Source organism: Falco cherrug, chromosome 3 (assembly GCF_023634085.1).
Source record: "Falco cherrug isolate bFalChe1 chromosome 3, bFalChe1.pri, whole genome shotgun sequence".
Lineage (NCBI taxonomy): Eukaryota > Metazoa > Chordata > Aves > Falconiformes > Falconidae > Falco > Falco cherrug.
Genome location: NC_073699.1, coordinates 47,674,096 through 47,694,722, shown reverse-complemented (window position 1 = coordinate 47,694,722; position 20,627 = coordinate 47,674,096).

Sequence of the window (20,627 nt, the reverse complement as noted above, 5' to 3'; positions counted from 1 at the left end):
TGCCCTCCGGTCTCTGGAGTTTCGGTACATTCATCGTACAGGATATGAGCCCAGTTAATGATGAAGTTTCCTAAGTTCACAGTAACGTATGCCAAGAGCAGACATTATAAACAAACATCGTGGAAGAATAGGCCACCCATATTAATGGCAGCCTTTCAAGGCTTGCCTCCAGCTACTGACAGCCCACATGCTTCAGAGACAATTAGATTTCTTGCTTTCCATGCAAAGATACAGCACTCCATCACTTCTGTCTCAGTGTAAAGAGCCTTTGTCCTACATAAGGTGCAGCTTTTCCTTGAAATCTCCATCTTGGTATATCACCTCTCAGGTGGTAGGCAGGTCTTTGGTTTTTGTATAGATGCTATATACACCCCAAATACCTTCAAGCCAAAGGCATGTGGCAGAGCTTCCCACTCTTGGAGTACCTCCTGCCCTCCCTTCCCCCTTCTGCTTGTTACCTGTGAGCAGACCCTGTTTCCTGCAGTGCTCCAGCCCTGCCTGATCGCACTTCTTCGGCATCCCAGTGCACAGGCTCGTTGAGCTGGTAACCTTGAACCCTTTCCTGACAGGCAGCAATTGCCCCATGGATTGTTTTGCCGTATCAAGTAGCTGGTTGGCCACCCAGCAGCTGGCATTAACTGCACCATAAATAAAAGAAACAAAAAAATAATAGCTGCATGAGTAGTTAATACATCTATCTCTAGTTGAAATGCAGGTTATACAAAATGGATGTTAGGAACCCAGGATTGCTCTCTGAGACTACTAAAAGTAAAGATGTAGATTCATAGGAATGATTTAAGAACATGAAGATCTTTTGTTGGTCAGGGAAGCTCTGACTTCTTGCTGTGAACCTGATTTGCAGTAGTTAATGACATAAATCTCCTTGCCCCTCCTTGGTTTTATGAGTTATGCTATGATGTAAAGTGGTTCAGAATGGGTTTTCATTTTCCCTGATTTCTGTTTGCTGCACAAGTGCTTATTGCAGCAGGAATGTATCTAGACTGAGAAGTATGGTCCTGTTTCAGACATTTTAATCCACACAGTCTAAAATCAAATTAATTGGTTTCTTTATGCTAGATTTTCTCTATTCAGTCTGGCATTAACAAGGTTGGCTTGATGTCAGTGAATATACTCTGCATTTTTTTACAACTTATTCTTTACCCATTTCCTAAGAACCACTTTTCAGAACAGAAGACAAAAAACAAGTTATGCAGACAAGCTATTATACAAAAAGGATAGGGTGAAGGCAAAGAAATTTCCTTTGACAAATTAATTGATATGTACTAACTAATTATTAATAAAATGTACTTTAATGAGAGCTTAGACATTCTCTGTCTGGATGTGTCACTTAAAGAAATGTAAATTCCAGTTAAATAAACTTTTAATGAACAATTAGCAATGAAATTTTCTGTTTCCCTGAGCAGAATAATGTGTGCCTGCAATATTCATGTGATTAGTCCAAGCATGGGCCATGTTTTAGATGCTTACATATATTCCCCTTAGTACTATCAATTTAGATGTGACTGTAACTGTTCAGCGTATTGGCACTTTGAATCTAAAAACTAGTATGACCATAAAGCCTTTGAAATGAGCTAGAACTAGCAAGAAAGCAGTGAACATTAATTCAAAGGTAAGGTTGGGTTACATACATGACTAATCACAGGGTACCTGAAGTAATATTGCTGCTTATTTTTTACTAAGGTGAAGTTTTCCCAACCCTCTCTTCAAAACAGAGTAAGAATTTAAGTTTGTAAAAAATTGGTTTTTATCCTTCCCTCCTCTTTTCCTTTAACTTTCTTATATAACATGGTGTATGTATATATATATATATATATATATATATATATATATATATTCCTGTTAACAAGTTGTGGTGCTGTTTTATCTCACTAAGAGCTCTGAAGTCATGCTTTCAAATGTGTTTTGGTAGCATGCAGGTAGAACTTTACACTCATTTCACCCTTCTGCATCAAGAACAATGCAATTTAAGGCTCACAGAAAAGCTGAAAATGCTGATGTTCACCTGAATTTGTTAAAAAAAACCCTTCAGCACCCTTGAAAAGTGTCAGTTTAAATATGCCTACAGCAGTGAAACTTTGAAATCCAAATTACAGAGGATTGCTTGCCTCCTCCTCACCTCCAAAGCTTCAAACAAGTAAGAAGACCAACTGTCTCCATTACGATGCAGTTCTAGTCCATAGAAACCTAAGTGGAAAACATTTGTGATGGAGGTAAGAGTATTGCAAAGGGCTTTCTCTAATGTAGCTTGCATTACGTTTGAGCCTCAGCTCCAAAAATTATCCCTGTATGGGGTAAGGTGCAGGTGCACTAGAAGAACAATGAGGAATACTGATGCTCTCAGCTGTCTGGACCAGGTTTTTATCCTCCCTTGTGTTATGAGGTGCTAGTGAATAGTAGTGTATGTAAATCAGATGGTGCCTATTATTTTGGTCGTCAGATACCATGGCATGGATAGAGCAGACAGATGATATTGGACTGTGTGCTACATGTGCAGGAGGTGTGGGTGTCTGCAGGATCTGAGTGACACACAACCTTTGTACATCTGTATTGCTAGAACTTTATTAGAAAGTTACGACTGCATGAAAACTATACAAAAATTCCAGTATGCAGTTTTCCTTTTTTGTCAGGCTGAGGAAGAAATTGAATATTCCCTGCTTCATCATTTATTCTGTATAGCATAATCATGAATACAGAAGACTTGTTCATCTCTATGCAATTGTAATATGAAATGGTACAGCTTCTATTATCTTTCTTTACACAGTCTTATGGCACTTATAATGCCTCATTATAATGATGCAGAGAAGCACCAAGATTTCCTAGATTATTTTATTTGTCTACTTATGTTTCCTTATTATCAGAAACATAGGATAAACGAAAAATTCTTTTTCAAGCCTATATAGATCATCTGTAATGACTTATGAAAGCAAATTCAAGTTATTAGCCTCAAATGCACCACAAATATTTCTGCAAAGATCAAGAGGATACCGTAAATAATGGTCTGGTTTTCCATTTTTTTGTATACAATTGCTGGTGTTAGTATTATTTGAAATTCCTTATGAGAACAGTTGAATCTCTCTTATTATTAAGATTAAGCTTGTAGACATTTGAATTCAACATTCATAAGAACTGACATTAAAGAGAGGTAAAAAAGTGTGACTCCAGGAATGTATGTCAACATAGCAGTTTTAAAGATTCTAGTTGACATTTTTTTCTTTATAATAGCATCCCCTGACCCATGCATATAAAGCCTCCAAAATATTTCACAAACTGGCTTGTGCTGTATGACATGAACAGATGAAAAGTTAAACAGAATACTAAGTACACATGATGAACTTTTTTCTTGATTTCTCCAGCTTAAATTCTTCACTAATTTATAGTCTGGAGGAGATTCTTGCCATGAGTATGTAGGATAATGGAGAATTTGCATTAGTGTGTACTCATATTAAATGTGACTTTCTATATTTTTAAATAAGCAAGTGAAGTCACTGCTCAGATTTATGAAGACCCAAGCAGGTAAGTTTGCCCTGCTGTTGGTGATAAAACTGTAGTTACTAGCTTTAAACAAGATGATTGTGTGTTAATAAAGTTTGACTGTCAGATGCTGTAAAAGCTAGAATTTTTCTTATTTCCAACATCCTACTGTACCATTCCCACTGTTATTTTATTCTAATATAGGGATAGTTTCCTTGCTCAATTTTGCTTGTGTTATGCAAAAGAAATAAAATCAGCCTCCAAGCCCAAGGCAGGATTTCTGGTTCTCCTGTTTTGTGCATTTGGTCCTCAGAGAAGAGGGACAACGTGAGCCAGAACAGCCTCTGCTCCAAATTTGCATGGATATAAATACATACATACAATACATACCATGTATAAATACATTCCTAGGGACCTGAGGTATAGTGCAGAAGTCTTCAGTCCCAGGGCTGTGTCTTATGTAAGAGCTGGAAAAATCTATGTGGTCTATTTAAATATACAGCAAGTTAGGTGTTACAGAAAATCCACCAGTATTTCAATCAACTGCTGTTATTTTATGTTTACCCATTTGAAACAGGGCTTTTTCCTGCCAGTGGCAATCAGTTAGTGTCTTTGAGAAAGCTATTGCCTAGACTAAATGTTACACATCCCAACTTCAAATATTATTCCCAAGGAAAGACATATGCAGATGCTTTTCTTTGGATGCAGAATACTACTAGTGATTTATCAAGTGTGATGAGCATATAAGGATGTCCTAACTGAAAACCTACATAAAACAGGATGAAATAGGTACTTTTAAGATAAGGACTAAGCATAAATCATCATTGTATGAGTCTATACAGAGGCTCAAATGCCATTCTGCACAGAGATACTTTCCTGAACTGGAGTCTACAGCATGTGTTTTAACCCCAAATACATATTTAAGTAAAAAAATGGTAGATGTGAGTTTTTTCTGATGTAGGGTCTTGTGCTACAGTTTCCATAGTTTCCCAGCTTTCCTTAGATATCAGTGGTAGCTTGCTCACTAGCAGCCTAGTTGGAAGCTGATTTTTCAGTTCTTGGGGTATGTTTGGAAATGCTGGACAAAAGTTCATGACCTCCCTCAGGGAATCAGAGTAAACAATCAAAATTGATACTTTGGTGACTTTAAAATCTGAGTATTTAATTACTGTAAGAATAGTTAATACATATTAGTTACTAATATTTGCTTTACTGCAGTGCAGTACCTTGTTTAGCCGCTTATTTTTATCCCATCCAAGTATTTCTTGTTCAATTTAAATGAAAACCTACTGCAGCTAAGCTATACAAGAGGTTTTCTATACAACTAGCAGAGGAATAATTATAGTGGAGCAATGGGATTTAAAATTGCTGAGAATTTCAAGGAATAAAATGTTAACACAAATGCATAAAAACTCTATAAAAGCAGTGTATGCACAACACATCCAGATATGAATGCACAATGAGTGCTAGAGGGTGCTACTGAATTGTAGCCAAAGGTCAGGAAAGAAAATAAGCAAAGAAAATCTATGCCTAAAGTTTAGCAAATTTCTGTAATTTACACCTCAAAGTCTCTCATGCCAATGATGAAGCTGTATTTTGAATTTATGGACTTATAACCTCTGTGTGGGCTTTGGCACAGCTGAGTTCCTCTCCCAGTTATCACCAGGATATTGCATAGAACCAGCATTCATCAGGAAGCTGGTGTGCCATATCTCAATGCCACTTTGAAAGTGAAAAAGTTTGTCTTTTTTTCTTTGAGAAAAAGAAACTTTGCCTCAGTCTCAACTACAGTGGCACTGAAATTATATATTCTTCTGGGCTGTTGTTCAGACTGAAACAAAATCTAGCGTGTGAGCCTAACAACTGAGTACATAAAAGGGAAAAGTGAATTTCTCAGCAAGTTACCAAACATTTCTGAGGTAAATTAAAAGTCAAGAAACACCAATAGTCAAAACTTAAAAGAACAAAAGAAAATGCAGAACTTGAATTGGAGAAACACTTCTTAAAGTTTCTGATTAATATTAATTATAAATCTTTGTCTTCCTCCCTCTTCTATCGGTTACAAAAGCAGATTAGGAAATCAAATTAAATAGTGATAAAGTATGTAAAAACCCTATTACAGTACTCCTTTCCAAATACCAGAATAAAATTTGATCAACGTCAGTTTCCATGACTATTTCTGTGGCCTGTTTAACATGTTGATATGCCAGTGATGCCTAGAATATATATGTCACTCTAGAAAACGAAGGAAGAAATATTTTATGCATTCACATCACTTGGCAAATTGTTTACCTGCTCTGAGAATCTGAATAAAACCATCTTGATTCAATATTAATCTGATTGTCATTTTCTCCGTCATAGGGTAACACATTACATTTTTCATGAGTTTATCTCAGGTTGCCAAGGCAATATTTACATTTTCACCTCACCATCCTGCTGGAAGACAGGGATGAGGAGCAAAATGAAGTCCCCACTCTCCAGGGGGAAATCGTCAGTGACCTGCTGCTTCACTTACACATGCACAAGTCTCTGGGCATGGGATCCGCATGAGGGTACTGAGGGAGCTGGCAGAGGAGCTCACCAAACCACTCTCCATCATTTATCGGCAGTCCTGGCTAACTGGGGAGGTCCCAGTTGATGAGGTTAACAGATGTGATGCCCATCTATAAGAAGGGTAGGAAGGAGGATGTGAGGAACTTCAGGCCTGTCAGCCAGATCTCGGTGCTGGGGAAGGTTATGGAGCAGATCATTGTGAGTGCCATCACACAGCATGTGCAGAACAGCTGAGGGATTGGGCCCAGCCAGTGTGTGGTTATGAAAGGCAGGTCCTGCTTGATGAACCCGATCTCTTCCTACGACAAGATGACCCATCTAGTGGCTAAGGGAAAAGGCTGAGGATGTCTACCTATACTTTAGTAAAGCCTTTGATGCCGTTTCTCACAGCATTCTCCTGGAAAAACTGGCTGCTCATGGCTTGGATGGGTGTGCTCTATGCTGGGGAAAAAGCTGGCTGGATGGCTGAGCCCGAGGGGCGGTGGTGAATGGAGTTACATCCAGCTGGCAGCGGGTCACACGTGGTGTTCCCCAGGGCTTGGTGCTAGGGCCAGTTGTGTTTAATATCTTTATCAATGAACAAGGGGACTGAGTTCCCCCTCAGTAAGTTTGCAGATGACACCAAGTGGGGGGGAAGTGTTGATGTGCCTGGGGGCAGGAATGCTCTGCAGAGGCATCTGGACAGGCTGGACTGATGGGCCATGGCCGAGTGTGTGAGGTTCAACAAGGCTCAGTGCCGGGTCCTGCACCTGGGTCACACCAACCCCACGCAGCGCTACAGGCACATTGACATTCAGCCATGAACGTTTACTAGATAACAACACTGCTCTACCTGGACCTTAGTAAAGTCTTTGACACCACTTCCACAGCATTCTCCTGGAGAGAGTGGCTGCTCATGGCTTGGACAGGTATCCTTTATGCTGGGGAAAAAGTTGGTTGGACAGCCCAGCCCAAGGGGCGGTGGTGAATGGAGTTACATCCAGCTGGCAGCTGGTCACACATGGGGCTCCCCCGGGCTCAGTGCTGGGGCCAGTTCTGTTTAATATCTTTATCGATGATCTGGAAGAAGGGACTGAGTGCACCCTAAGTAGGCTTGCAGATAACACCAAGCTGGGTGGGAGTGTTGATGTGCCTGAGGGCAGGAAGGCCCTGCAGAGGGATCTAGACAGGCTGGACCGATGGGCCAAGGCCGAGTGTGTGAGGCTCAACAAGGCTCAGTGCCGGGTCCTGCACCTGGGTCACACCAACCCCACGCAGCGCTACAGGCTGGGGCAGAGCGGCTGGGAAGCTGCCCAGAGGAAAAGGACCTGGGGGTGCTGGTCGACAGCCGGCTGAACGTGAGCCAGCAGTGTGCCCAGGTGGCCAGGAAGGCCAACAGCCCCCTGGCTTGTGTCAGAAACCGTGTGGCCAGCAGGACCAGGGCAGTGACCGTCCCCCTGCACTGGGCACTGGTGAGGCTGCACCTCAAACATTGTATTCAGTTTTGGGGCCCTCGCTATGACACAGATACTGAGGTGCTGGAGCGTGTCCAGAGAAGGGCAACGAAGCAGGTGAAGGGTCTTGAGCACAAGTGTTATGAGGAGTGGCTGAGGGGACTGGGGCTGTTTAGCCTGGAGAAAAGGAGGCTCAGGGAGACCTTAATCTCTAGAACTACCTGGAAGGAGGTTGTAGTGAGGTGGGTGTCGGTCTTTTCTCCCAGGTAACAAGCAATAACACAAGAGGAAACAGCTCCAAGTTGCATGAGGGGAGATTTAGACTGGATATGAGGATAAATTTCTTCACTGAAAGGGTGATCAAGCATTGGAACAGGCTGCCCAGGGAGGTGATGGAATCACATTCCCTGGAGGTGTTTAAAAAATGCATAGATCTGGTACTTAGGAACATGCTTTAGTGATGGACTTAGCTAGTCCTGTTGTTATGGTTGGCCTTGATGATCTCAAATGTCTTTTCTAACCTAAATGATTCTATAACCCCTGGATTGATTAAATTTCTGTTTGAGAATGCAGTCCTGATTCCTCCACAATTCTATTCATTTTGGGTGCCACTCTTTTCCCCTTTGGTACTACTGGCTGTTGTGTTTCCATGGAGTCAGGGAGGCAAAAAACATTCTGTGGGAAGGGTATGAAATTCCACTGAAGTCTGTCCCACCCCCTTACTTTTGTTTTTCCCATCCTTGAATGTGCCTTGACTGGGACAACCTCGAAAAGGGAGGTCAGCACCAATTCCTCTCCTTGCTAGGAGTTTCTCCTTTATCCTTGTAGGCATCAGCTGTCATCTGCAGAGGACTAGTGCCTGTCATTCATCCTACAAGCATAAGGTGGGATTTTTTCTGAAATAACATGCCTATTTATCTCAACAATTTCTCACACTTTGATAGCCAATATTGAAATGTGTCGTTTACTCTTCTTTTAGGGAAAACTGACTCCATAGCAGCAAAACTGGAGTAAATCAATTTGCTCTCCACATTTGGAAGTTCTGCTATTAATTCACGTGCATCTCATTAACGATTGTGCAGCTCCTAGACACTGTACAGCTTCTGCTCATCATGAAGAGTCAAGTTTACCTGCTGACAGGAATGGCTTTTTTATTTTTGTATAAAACTGTACAAAATTTCCAGAAATCTTTGTGGATCAATCTGTATAGCTCCTGAAGAGGTTCTTAATACCACTGTAAATGCACTGTTTTCAAACATATTCAAGAATGGGATAAACAGCTTTTGAGCACTTGACAAGATTTAACATTAAAGAATACATATGACACAGCTGGGAAAATGGTCAGCCCCTCCTTTCAGACAGAAATTTTCAACATCAAGTTTGTGTCTTTGTTTATCGTAAGATCAATCAAGGGGAATTACAAACATTTTCAACTTCTTGCAACAGGATAAACAGCACTTAAGGAACAAAGTGTTGTACGTAGTTAAGATGAGAAATATGGTGTGTTTATTCTTTCTTCAAAATTCCTGCATTATGTGCAAAAACACAATTAACACTTGAGCCCTTTAATGTAAAAGCCTACTTTATATTTTTAGAATCCATACCTCTGCAAAGGCACCTATTAACTTGGGTATATGTGGGATTGTGCTTAGCTTATTTTGGCTTTGTTACTTATTCATGTTAACAAGCACTTTATTTAGACTAGCAGTAGAAGATTGACCACTGAACGACTGAAAATTATGTTTCTTCATATAGTTATGCTCTTAAGTGACCTCCTCCTCATTAACATTTTTCTGGGTTCAAGATTCTGTGTAGTGGAAATCAGCACTAATAATAGTTGTGCTGAATACTGTAATTGATAACTGAAGTATATTACACGTGGGAGGATACTATAGTATTTCCTAACTAAGGTGTTGCCTGATGGCTGGTTTTGAAAATTATATTTTAACTTTTATTTACATATCTAAAAATGTATGGATTTGGGAAGGTGGGAGGCAATAAAAAAGGAAAATATGTGTTCTGCTGTAAAATATGTTATTCTATGTCCATCATCCTGTATACAGAAGGTTTTCTTCCTACCACTACATTATTCAAGCTTTATTATGAGGAAGAATATCTAATAGTCTCAATTTATGCATCCAATAACCCTTTTTGAGGCTATTAGATTAATATTGATTACTAATTCTCTTGTATCTGGAATTCTCTTCCTTGGTGAATAACATAATCATGTGATTCATCCCCATATGATTTCACCAAAACAATTGCACTCTATTGTTGTGGTTTAACTCCAGCTGGCAACAAAGCCCCACACAGCCACTCGCTCACTCCCCCCACAGTGGGACGGGGGAGAGAATTGGAAGGGTAAGAGTGAGAAAACTCATGGGCTGAGATAAAGACAATTTAATCAGTAAAGCAAAAGCTGAATGTGAAAGCAAAGCAAAACAAGGAATTCATTCGCCACTTCCCATCAGCGGGCAGGTGTTCGGCCATGTCCAGGAAAGCAGGGCGCCATCAGGTGTAACGGTTACTTGGGAAGACAAACACCGTAACTCCAAACGTCCTCCATTTCCTTCTTCCCCCAGCTTATATACCTGACATGATGTCATATGCTATGGAATATCCCTTTGGCTGGTTTGGGTCAGCTGTCCTGGCTGTGTTCCCTCCTCCAGCTGTCTCACTGGCAGGGTCTGAGAATCTGAAAAGTCCTTGACTTAGTATAAACACTACCCAGCAACTAAAACCATCCCTGTGCCTTCAACATTGTTCTCACACCAAATCCAAAACACAGCACTGCACCAGCTACTAAGACACTTAACTCTGTCCCAGTTGAAACCAAGTCACCTGTACATACCTTACTTTAGATGACCTTTACCTGTGGACTGACAGAGTATTTAAAAATGTGAGGTGGTACAACTTCACTCATTTGGCTTATTAACAGATGTATTTCCTGCCCAAATGTTTGTCTTTCATTTGGTAAAGCTGCTCTGCTAGGAAAAAACAGATTCAGTAGCATCTTCATGAAAGCAGCAAGGAAGTACAAGTTGAACTATTAATATTTAACCCATTCTATTCAGAAAGATCTTTGTGAATTCTCAAAACTTCATTTCAGTTCTCATGTTTATTAATTTGAAATTTTTCAGTGAAAATCCATTATTCACTAGTCCCTTATTTGAAAATTCCAAATATACATTTTAGAGAGGAAAAGCAATAGTGTTGGACCCAGCAGATGTTTGACAAATGAACAGTTGAAGCAAATGGTACACAAACAGCCCAAACCACAAACTGTTCAAACACACTGGCAAGTAGTTGTTAATGACAAAGACATTTGCAAAATACTATTTGAAGTTTCCATTTAATTTGATCTCCTGACAGTAGCACCAACTTAGAAGAATAAAGGAAGGAAATAGATGACATGAATTTAAACACACTACGGCTTGGTGAACAGTGCTCTTTCTGAAAATGCGTTGCCTAAATGCAAAGACACAATAGCATTGTACTCTTTTTATTATTTGTTCACCACTGCAGTGGTTTGACCCTGGCTGGATGCCCGGTGCCCACCAAAGTTGCTCTATAACTCCTTTCCTCAACTGGACAGGGGAGAGAAAATATAAAAAAGGTTCATGGGTGGAGATAAGGACAGGGAGATCACTCACCAATTACTGTCATGGACAAAAGAGACTTGGGGAAAATTAGTTTAATTTATTGCCATTCAAATCAGAAAAACACCTCCCTGCCACTCCGCTTTCTTCCTGGCTTAACTTAATTCCTGATTTCTCTTTACAGTCAGTTCATCACACGTTGTTTATGCTATTCCTCTGCTCCAGCGTGGGGTCCCTGCCATGGACACGGTCCTCCATGGACTTCTCCAACGCGAGCCCTTCCCAGGGCAGCAGCCCTTCCCAGCCTGCCCCAGCCGGGTCCCCCCCCGGGCGCAGCCCCTCAGGCACAGCGGCTCCAGCGCGGGTCCCCGCGGGGGCACAGGCCCGGCCAGCAAACCTGCTCCCGCCTGGGCTCCTCTGCACGGGGCCACAGGCCCTGCCAGGAGCTGCTCCAGCGCCGGCTGCCCGCGGGGCACAGCCTCCTCGGGGCATCGCCCTGCCCCGGCCTGGGGTCCCCGTGGGCTGCAGGTGGGGATCTGCTCCACCACGGCCCTCCACGGGCCGAGGGGCACAGCCTGCCTCGCCAGGGGCTTCACCGCGGGCTGCCGGGGAACCTCTGCTCTGGGGCCTGGGGCACCTCCTGCCTCCCTCTGCGCTGGCCTGGGGGGCTGCAGGGCTGTTGCTCTCACATAATCCCACTCCTCTTGGTGGCACAGATTTTTTTTTTCTCTTCTTACTATGCTGTCCCAAAGGTGCTACCACTGTTGCTGATTAACTCAGCCTTGGCCAGCAGCGGGTTTGTCTTGGAGTTGGCTGGCATTGGCTCCATTGGACATAGGGGAAGCTTCTGGCATCTTCTCTCACAAAAGCCATCCCTGTAGCCGCCCCCCCGCCCTACAAAAACCTTGTCGTGCAAACCTGCTACAAATTGTCAGATTACAGGCAAATGTTCTAATGACAGAGTTGGCACCAAATGGGAATCTGCACATGGTCATAGCCATGTCTTTTTGTTCTTGCTTCATGGAGGCAGTTTCTTGGGCTGGGAAGACTGCCAATCCCCTTCTCTGATCTCTCTGTGATAGTTAGTAGCTGCAAGCTACAGTCCTCTCATCTTTTTCTGCTAAGAACTGGGATCACTAATTCAGCTTTACCATAATTCACTGAAGAGAAACTGTCAGTCATGGGGAAACCTAGTGTGGACTTGCAGAAGTAAGCTAGAGCTGAAACATGTCTGAGTCACCAGATCCATTGAGTTCACTCTGTATGCACTGGCATGAAATTAACCTTTACTCTATGGAGTTCAAAATCACCTATTTTAACAAAGATCTGTGGCAAAACTAGACATTAGGTAAAGTGAGATTATTTTTTTTTTTACATTACATGCAGCTAAAATGTTAGTTCGATATCATCCATCAAATATGGTCAACAAGGCACACTATAAACCTCTTTTTATGAAAGATGACCTCCCTTTTTACCACACAGCTTATGTTTTGTTACATGGGATGGATAATTGTATGTTTCAAACAGTGATTTTCAGGATCCTGTCTGTTATCTCACATACAGAAGAATCTTCTCCTCAGTGAGATTTTGGTGCCTTTAGGAAAGGATGGTGTTGTTAAGGGTGGAAAAAGGATTCTGCAAGCACAACTCTGGTTTGGAATTTTAGCTGTTCATCTTTTTTCACTCAGATCAGACAGCAGCTTTTAACCATAGAAAACATTCTTGGGTACTTTCTTATCCATAATACAGAGATGCTGTAGTTGTCTGAAATTTTTGAACAAAGATTTTAAGGGGAAAACAGAGAGCCTTTGTTGTCTATGTGTGCTTGGCCAACGTTACATTTCTACTCTTTCATTCTTGAAAACAGCAGAAAGAAAAATATTCTAAGAGTAAGTGATTTCTGTTCTCTAAATGAGACAAATCAGTTTTTCTACAGAAGTTCAGAAGAACAGATTAAAGTTAGTAAACACAATAGCTAGAGGTGGTATATGTAGCTTCTCTGGGAGTGTAGTTTTTCAATAATCCGTAGTTTAAGGGAAACTGTGGCAATGAGTAAGTTTTCAGGATATGGCTAGGACCATTAAGCCATACTTTCATCAAATTTATGAGCAAGTACAAGGTTCATACTTCCTTGTGGTCCGTCTAATACCTTCTTAGCAAAATATTGGCTAGAACAAAATCATTAACTTGAACCACAGAGCACTATGGAAATAAAAGCTGCAAAAAATGTTAGAAAGTAAGATTTGTGTGTTTAAACTTTGATGTTGGCTGAATTTTCTTTTTGCTTTTCTTCATATATGGCTTAGGGATGTTATTGTATATTATCTAACATTTTGTTGGGCTAAAGTCCACATTCAGGTGAAGCATATTTATCTTGTCTCTGCATTGCAATTCACTGGAAAAATTCCTGCTCTTGGAGGAGGTAGAGAAAAACCCTGCATTAATAATTTAAACCCAAAATTAGTGCTGTGGTGTTACTATGCCTGAAAGGAAAATCACATTTAAGTTGCAGATGCTTATTACTCTGCTATGATAACAGCTCTTCCTTCTTCATAGCTCTGTATTTTATGCAAGATTCAATATCCAGAAGAATCTGAAGCTATGTGGGTTGTCTCACCAGCTACTTCTCCTGTTAATTTTACAGCAGGGTCTGGATGTATGCTGCTTTGCCACCACATACACACACACACACACACACATGTTGTGTTATCCCATGATCGCTGTAGAATCTGGACATGGCTTGTTTGCTATGAGATGAGACCTGGGGCCTCATCCAAACCCATTTAAATCACTGGGGAGACATCTACTCACTTGCATAATTTTAGGATCAGTCTTGCAGGCTCCTGACTATACTACAGTATGCTGAAACCCATGTCTGAAATGCAAAGGGTGGGGTTTAAACCCTTGAGTAACTTTGATTCCTTCAGCAATGTCTCCTAGTCATGTAACATGGGGTTTAAATACCTTACACTTAATTTGTTTCTTCATAACAGAAACTCTGTGCCTATGCATTCATATACTTTCAAACCAGAACATGGATCTTTTCCTCTTAAAAAGATACTTAACTGGGCCTTCGTAGTGTATATGCAGCACTTGCAGCATGCCTTGTCTCACAACAGGCTGCCCTCTGCTCTAGGTCCTATGACCCTGGGAGTTGCTGTAGGCTTTGGCACCTTGAATAATGAGTTAGGTAGATAAGCACCTCTTATCTCTGTGTGTTTAATCCATGTCATAAGTAATAGAGTGAATTTTGCCACTGAATCTTGTGTAGTTGCATTTCCACAAATTCATATTAAACCTATTTTGCTCAAACCCTTTGCTATTTAAGCAACCTGACCTAAACCACTCCTTTCATGACATCAATATATTTTGCAGTTTAATCTGAATTTGATCTGCTACCTATGCATCTTAGCCAGCAAGCAGCCTATATATAAGCTGGAGAACATTAATTTCACATACTCTGCTTCCACCCTGGATCTGAAGTCCTTGTATCATGAGAACACTGATTTAGATGTTTTCAACTAAATCCTGGCCTACTACAGTTACATTTAATTGTTCATAGGCAAAACATAGGGCAGAGTTTAGCTAAATTTATATTGAATTATCCCCACTGAAATGTATGGGACTATTAGTCCTAAATGATGCATACACAAATGGTAGGATGAAGGAGCTCTTCCAAAACTATTTTTATTCCCTTCACATTCTGGATACCCTGGCCAGTCCTCTCCTTACACTTCTGTGGGCTGCTGTGCCACCTGGGAATATCCCTGTATTCGAGTCCTGCAATGAATCACCTTGCCCTGCCTCTCCTTGGATTTAACAACCATCTTCACACTGTCCATGCAATTATTCCCTGTGTAAATTTGGGGCTATTAGGACTCTTTTTGTTGCTGTAGTAAATTACCAGCTAATGAAGGAATCCAAGCAGTTGAAATAACTTAATAATTATGAATCAAGATCCCAGAATTTGGCCCCCAAAAAGCAGCCATTAAAACATTTCCAGCAGTCACCTTTTCAACATACATTTAATATTTTTAGTCAGCAAAAATTATTTTCTAGCCACCAGTGCTTTTTCAACCAAAGGAGATTAATCTATCTTGTTTTAACCTGCAGTGCTTGAAACAATAATTAAAAATTAGTTGGTATGTGAATACATTTTTTTGAAGTAGGTAATTGTTTAGAAACAGGAAATAATTTTCTTGAGTTTAAAAGGAAATCTTCTGAGTGTAAAGTAAATTAAAAAGAGCAGGGAAGTACTGATTAGATCTGTTGTAGATTCCTGCAAATGCTTTGGAGGAACGCGACTGCCTTACCTTCCTCTTGCAGCCCTTGTCCTCTGCCTGCCTCACATTAGGCTTTAGCTGCTTGCAGTGATGTGGGTGCTGCTGGACGACTGCTTTTCAGTTTTCTTCCATAGGCACATTCCCTTGACTGACAGTACAGACCACTTACAATGCATGCTAATTTAGAGATTAAAAGATTGATTGGGAGTCTTTGACCTGTCTTGAACTGGTAGTCCAGAAAAAGAAAGCTGGAAACGCCAGTGTATCAATACGAGCCCTAGTCTGTCTTTATGCAAAACCTAGAAAAGACAAGGTCTGAAGGGGCATTACTGAAGGTCGTGAGGTCTGAGTTACCCAGGAGCACAGGGAATGAATCCCAGCACTGTACAGCTACTATATGTGTTCCTGTTCCTAAAGGTCTCAAATAGCTCTGTGTAATTCTATGTGTAATCATCATACTCACCATCTTCAACACATTGCAATGGTGAAGAACTTACCGAATACTCTGTGCTCTTTATGTGTCTGCAACATGGACAACATTTCTTTGTGTGTTGTTTTCCTTACCAAAAAGCATATTCTGGAATTATTTAGAGAGACTTCATCCTATAGTCTTACTTCAGCATGTGCTCCTGGGAGACCAAAACATGTTTCTTGACTCTTGAAGTTTGTATAATCCATATAAAAACTATAATAATACATATGGTGATGAAATTTATTTTTCTAAGATATTTGGAGTTGTGTGATTTATTCTTTAAACTTCAGCATCTGTTATTTTTTATGTTAAAGGAACTATTTTCTATCAAAATTTTATTGGAAAAAGTAAACGTCTCAACTCTGTATTTTGTCTGGCATCTTTCTTCTTACTTTCTTCCTTTGCCTTCCCCTCTTACCCGATGCTGACTGTTCCTTCTTGTATAAATTTGTCTGAAGTGATCTGATTTTTAACAGCACAAATTACAATGCCATATAAAAACTATTCCAGAGCAACAAGCCCATTTAGCATCTCTATTTTTGCTATTCTGCTTAGCAGCTTCATGTAGTGTTCTTGCACAACCAAATGTGAAATTTTAAAAGAACAGGTTGCTTTTAATAATGCCTATTGGGATTCCAACAGCAATACTGCAGCCATAAAATGGAACAAATACCATCTAAGGACTTGCACTGTATACAAAAGATCACTTGTCATTTCCCCCTTTCAGCTATCTCACAGAATTTGCATTATGTTTCCAATCTAATGTTAAGTTTCAACTTAAATTAATTTCTGATGCTCCTGAAATGGTCATTTCACTTAAAATGGTATTTATGAAAAATTGCCTCTGTTCTTGGGTAGTAAGAGATACAATTAAGAGCTATAAAATACAGTACTAGATCTTAAAAGGAGAAAAAAATAAAGAAGCCTTCCTACGGACTGGATTTTTCTAGAAGGGAAAAAAAAGCCATATTTAATATTGCAGAACATTTTTACAGGTAGGGGAACTGTTTTCTCATAAAAAAATATTTCTCAGAAATTACAAGACAGTAATAGTTTTGTGACCTCATCACAAAAATTGATAATTTTTTATCTCTCAATCTCAAAATAATTTTCATTATACTATTCTGATCAACCTGCAATTTGTTGAAAAGAATTAGAAAGCTTGTAAAATTATTCATGATCATTGACAACTGACAACCAATTGCAAGCTATTGAGTTACTCATGATATAAAAGGGATAATCACTATAAATAACAAAAATATTTGTGATTTTTAAAATTATCCTTCTCAGAAGGGTTGCTATTTTAATCTAGAGTAACTTAAAGATTTCAGTAATAACACAGTAACTGATAAGCTGAGGCTAGCCAAGATCAAGTCAAAACATTTTGGAGTGACTTTATGAGTCAATATTGTCAGAAATTAGAAATAGAAAATGACCTAATAATCTTTCAAATCTGGGTAAAAGACCAATAGTAGATTCAGGAAAAATTAAAGATCTGTTCTGTTAGTGAAGACTGAAGAAATATGTTCTCAAAAATTATGCTCTCCTGCTCAACAGAAAACATTATAGGAAATAACTTAATCATTAACTCATATTGTTGCTAAAAGGAATATATGCAAGTGATTGTGACTGAATTAATTTGCATTAATATTTCTGGTGCATTATATAGTTCAACTGCATGAGAAGACTGCAAGTGATTGTCTTCACTAGTGGTATTAAAAAATAAAATCCTCTCAACACAAGAATGAATCATTCATGTCCAGGTTTTATTTTTTAGAACAAAAATTGAATTAACTAGCTGTCAAGGGGTTGTGAAGTATTAACTGTGAGAAAGTTAAGCAATACCTAAGTTGCTTCAGGACCAGAGTTGACCTCTTACTGTACTGTGTTTCTCTATTAAAGTCCTCACCAGTAAACCCAAGTCTTTTTAATCAAAATAAAATCCTTGTTAGGGTATGTCAATATTTAAATGATCTTTTAGAAAACCCAAAGACACCAAAGATAAGCTTTCAGGTTTCAGTGAGTAACTAGTCATGGCTACTTTGAAATGTCTTAATTTGAAGTGAACCTTCAGTGCCTAGATATTGTGGGAAGAGGCAAGCACACGGGCACTAGGGAACAGCAGATGTTCAGGCTTTGACAGCTGTGCTGGAAACCCCCATTGCTTAACTCTACCTGCAGCACAGTTCTGTTTAATCACCTCTGAGGAAATGTGTTTTATTTGCTTCAGTCCTGTTTTATTTACCACATGCTTTAGAGAATTATTTTTACTGTCAGGTGGAAGCTATTATCCTTTTCCTGCTGTATACACGATTCTTTTGCTAGTTCTTCTTTTCTTCTGACCATATCCTTGGTGACATTAGTGAGAACATTTATCAGAAAACTGAAAAAAATCCAACAAGTCCAGCAAATGTCTTTATTCCAGCACATAACTAGTGGGCTCACATCCTCTGTTGATGCTGGCTCTATCAAGGACTCTGTCTTGAATAAGCTGTTAGTACTATTATTTGAGAGAGAACACAGTCTTCTTCAAACACTGCTGCGCTGTCCCACACAAAGGGCAAGCAAGCCAGACCTCCTTTCTTTTGATACAGCTGCAGTATTATAGGCAGAGCAAGACCCTTCTTGTACAATGCTTGAGTAAGCAAACTGTGTGTGGACTTTGCGGCGAGAGAATAAATAACAGTATTACAAGCTTCCCTCTGCTGTTATATCAGTTTGTAGAACTGAGAGGGAGATAAGGTTTATTCTGAGGGGAGATCTGCAGTGGGACAGACAGGATGCAGACCTGTAGGAACTGACTTTCCCCTGCCTCTCTCCAAGCACTTCCATAGCCTGGCCTGGGAATTGCTTATGGCTGTCATTGACATGATGGGAAGAGGCAGTGGCCCTCCAAGCAGTGGCTTTCCTTGTGGGGGACAGATGCTGCATCTTCTGCTGACTGTTAACTAAAATAAATCAGGTTAAAAGTAGCAAACAACAGCACTGGAAAGCAGCCATGTGAACCCACCACATCCCTGTCCTGATTCACTATATTCTCCACTTGATGAGTCATTTTTAAATGCCCAGTAAAGAGTTATGGTTTGGGAAGCTGTAACCACTAGAGAGCAGTTGACCATTTGGCCATCCTCTTCGTCCCTGACTTGGCCCATCTACTGAATTTAGAGACTGGGGATCTTCAGCTTCATCTGTTTACGTTTTCTGCACCAGGAGCAGAGCGATGCAGCTGTTGTTGCAAAGCCAAGGCCTGCACCAGGCACAAATAGGGGTGTGTGTGTGTGTTGCTGCAGGCCAGCTCCTCTGCAGCCCCTGTGTCCCCATGCCCACAAGTGGCTGCGATGTTGGGTGCACTGCTGAGATACCTCTTTGGTTAGGGTCATCTGAGAACAACAGGCTCATGTCCTTCAAGGCACTCTGGGGGTCAGCCAGAGTGGGTCATTGAGGAGATTTACTCCTCATCAAGAAAACAAGCACTAGCGGAGACTACCCATTTCTGTCCATTTGACCCACCCCTCCCAGGCTCCATTGATGGAATGTATAGCTCTAGGGGCTGCCCCAAGTCACTGCAGAGTTAGTGCTGAAGCCTGTGGACCAATGATTATTCTTATTGAAACCTCTATGTTGCATTACCTTCATGTCCAAACACATATTATTCGGTGCCCTCTCCTGAAGAATTTCCTATTGGTGAGGGTGGAGTAAGATGCTATAACTGATTGTGGGTCTTCAGCAGCTGCCAGAAATATTTCCTATCTCAGTTTCAAAACCATAGTGTCTAGACAGATTTTTTTCTGGGGATGATGAGCAGTATGAACTATTATTGGAAAAAACCTGCAGTTTGGATCTAAGCATTTACTGCCTCAAAATCTTGTCATGTGTTCTACAGTTTGGGTAGAAGTTGATGTCCGTTTCCTTATAGCCAGTGGGCAAGTATACCAGGGTCACTCTGGGGTGGTGAAATATAATGAGTTTATCATCACGAACCCAGTTCTGGTTTTCACTTCAGAGCTGGTCAATTCATCAGAGAATGATGGCTTGTAGGTTGCTGGGAAAAGGGTCCCCTCATTACACTGAGAGTCCTGGGAATGCAGTCCTGAGGAGTTATGATTAAAAGTCTCCACATACTTAAGCACTATCGTTTGAGAGGAACTCTGGTAGCGCTTATCATGTCCAGAAGCAAATTTTAAACAGGATTAGCTGTGTAGAGGTTCACTAAAATTTTCTAAATATATTCAGCATTCTTTCCCCACTCATTCAGATGAATAAATGCTGCTTATCTTTTAATTTGCTTAATAATAACAGTTTATGTTTTATGTGTTTTATGTAGTGTTTTATGTGTTGTAGGTGTCTTATGTAGAATTGGTTAGCAGCAACAAGAAAGCTCAATTAAAAGGTAGTAACTACTATACTGTTGAAGATTGCGTGCTCATTTACAGCATTCGACACTGAAATCGGCCTGGAAACTGTTTACTCAGTGTGGGAAGAAACAGAATTTTGCCAAGTAAAGAAAAAAAGGCAGACTACTGTCATGCCTAGCAGTTTGACCACAGTGTATCCTGTGGAGCCAGCACTGAGACAGTCACGACAAGTCACCTAAGTTTGCTAGAAAAAGAACATCAGGAAAAGTCTTCCCTGACATGTCAGATGCATTTGAATTCCCAAGCACAACAACTAGGCAACAAAGCTGTCAAACACACTCTGTCGTTAATCCAAACTGATTTCTTGATTACTCAAGTGGAAAATCAGTGAAGAGAAAGGGAGCAGTATAATCATTGTAAGTAAGTCCCTAAGACCTTGC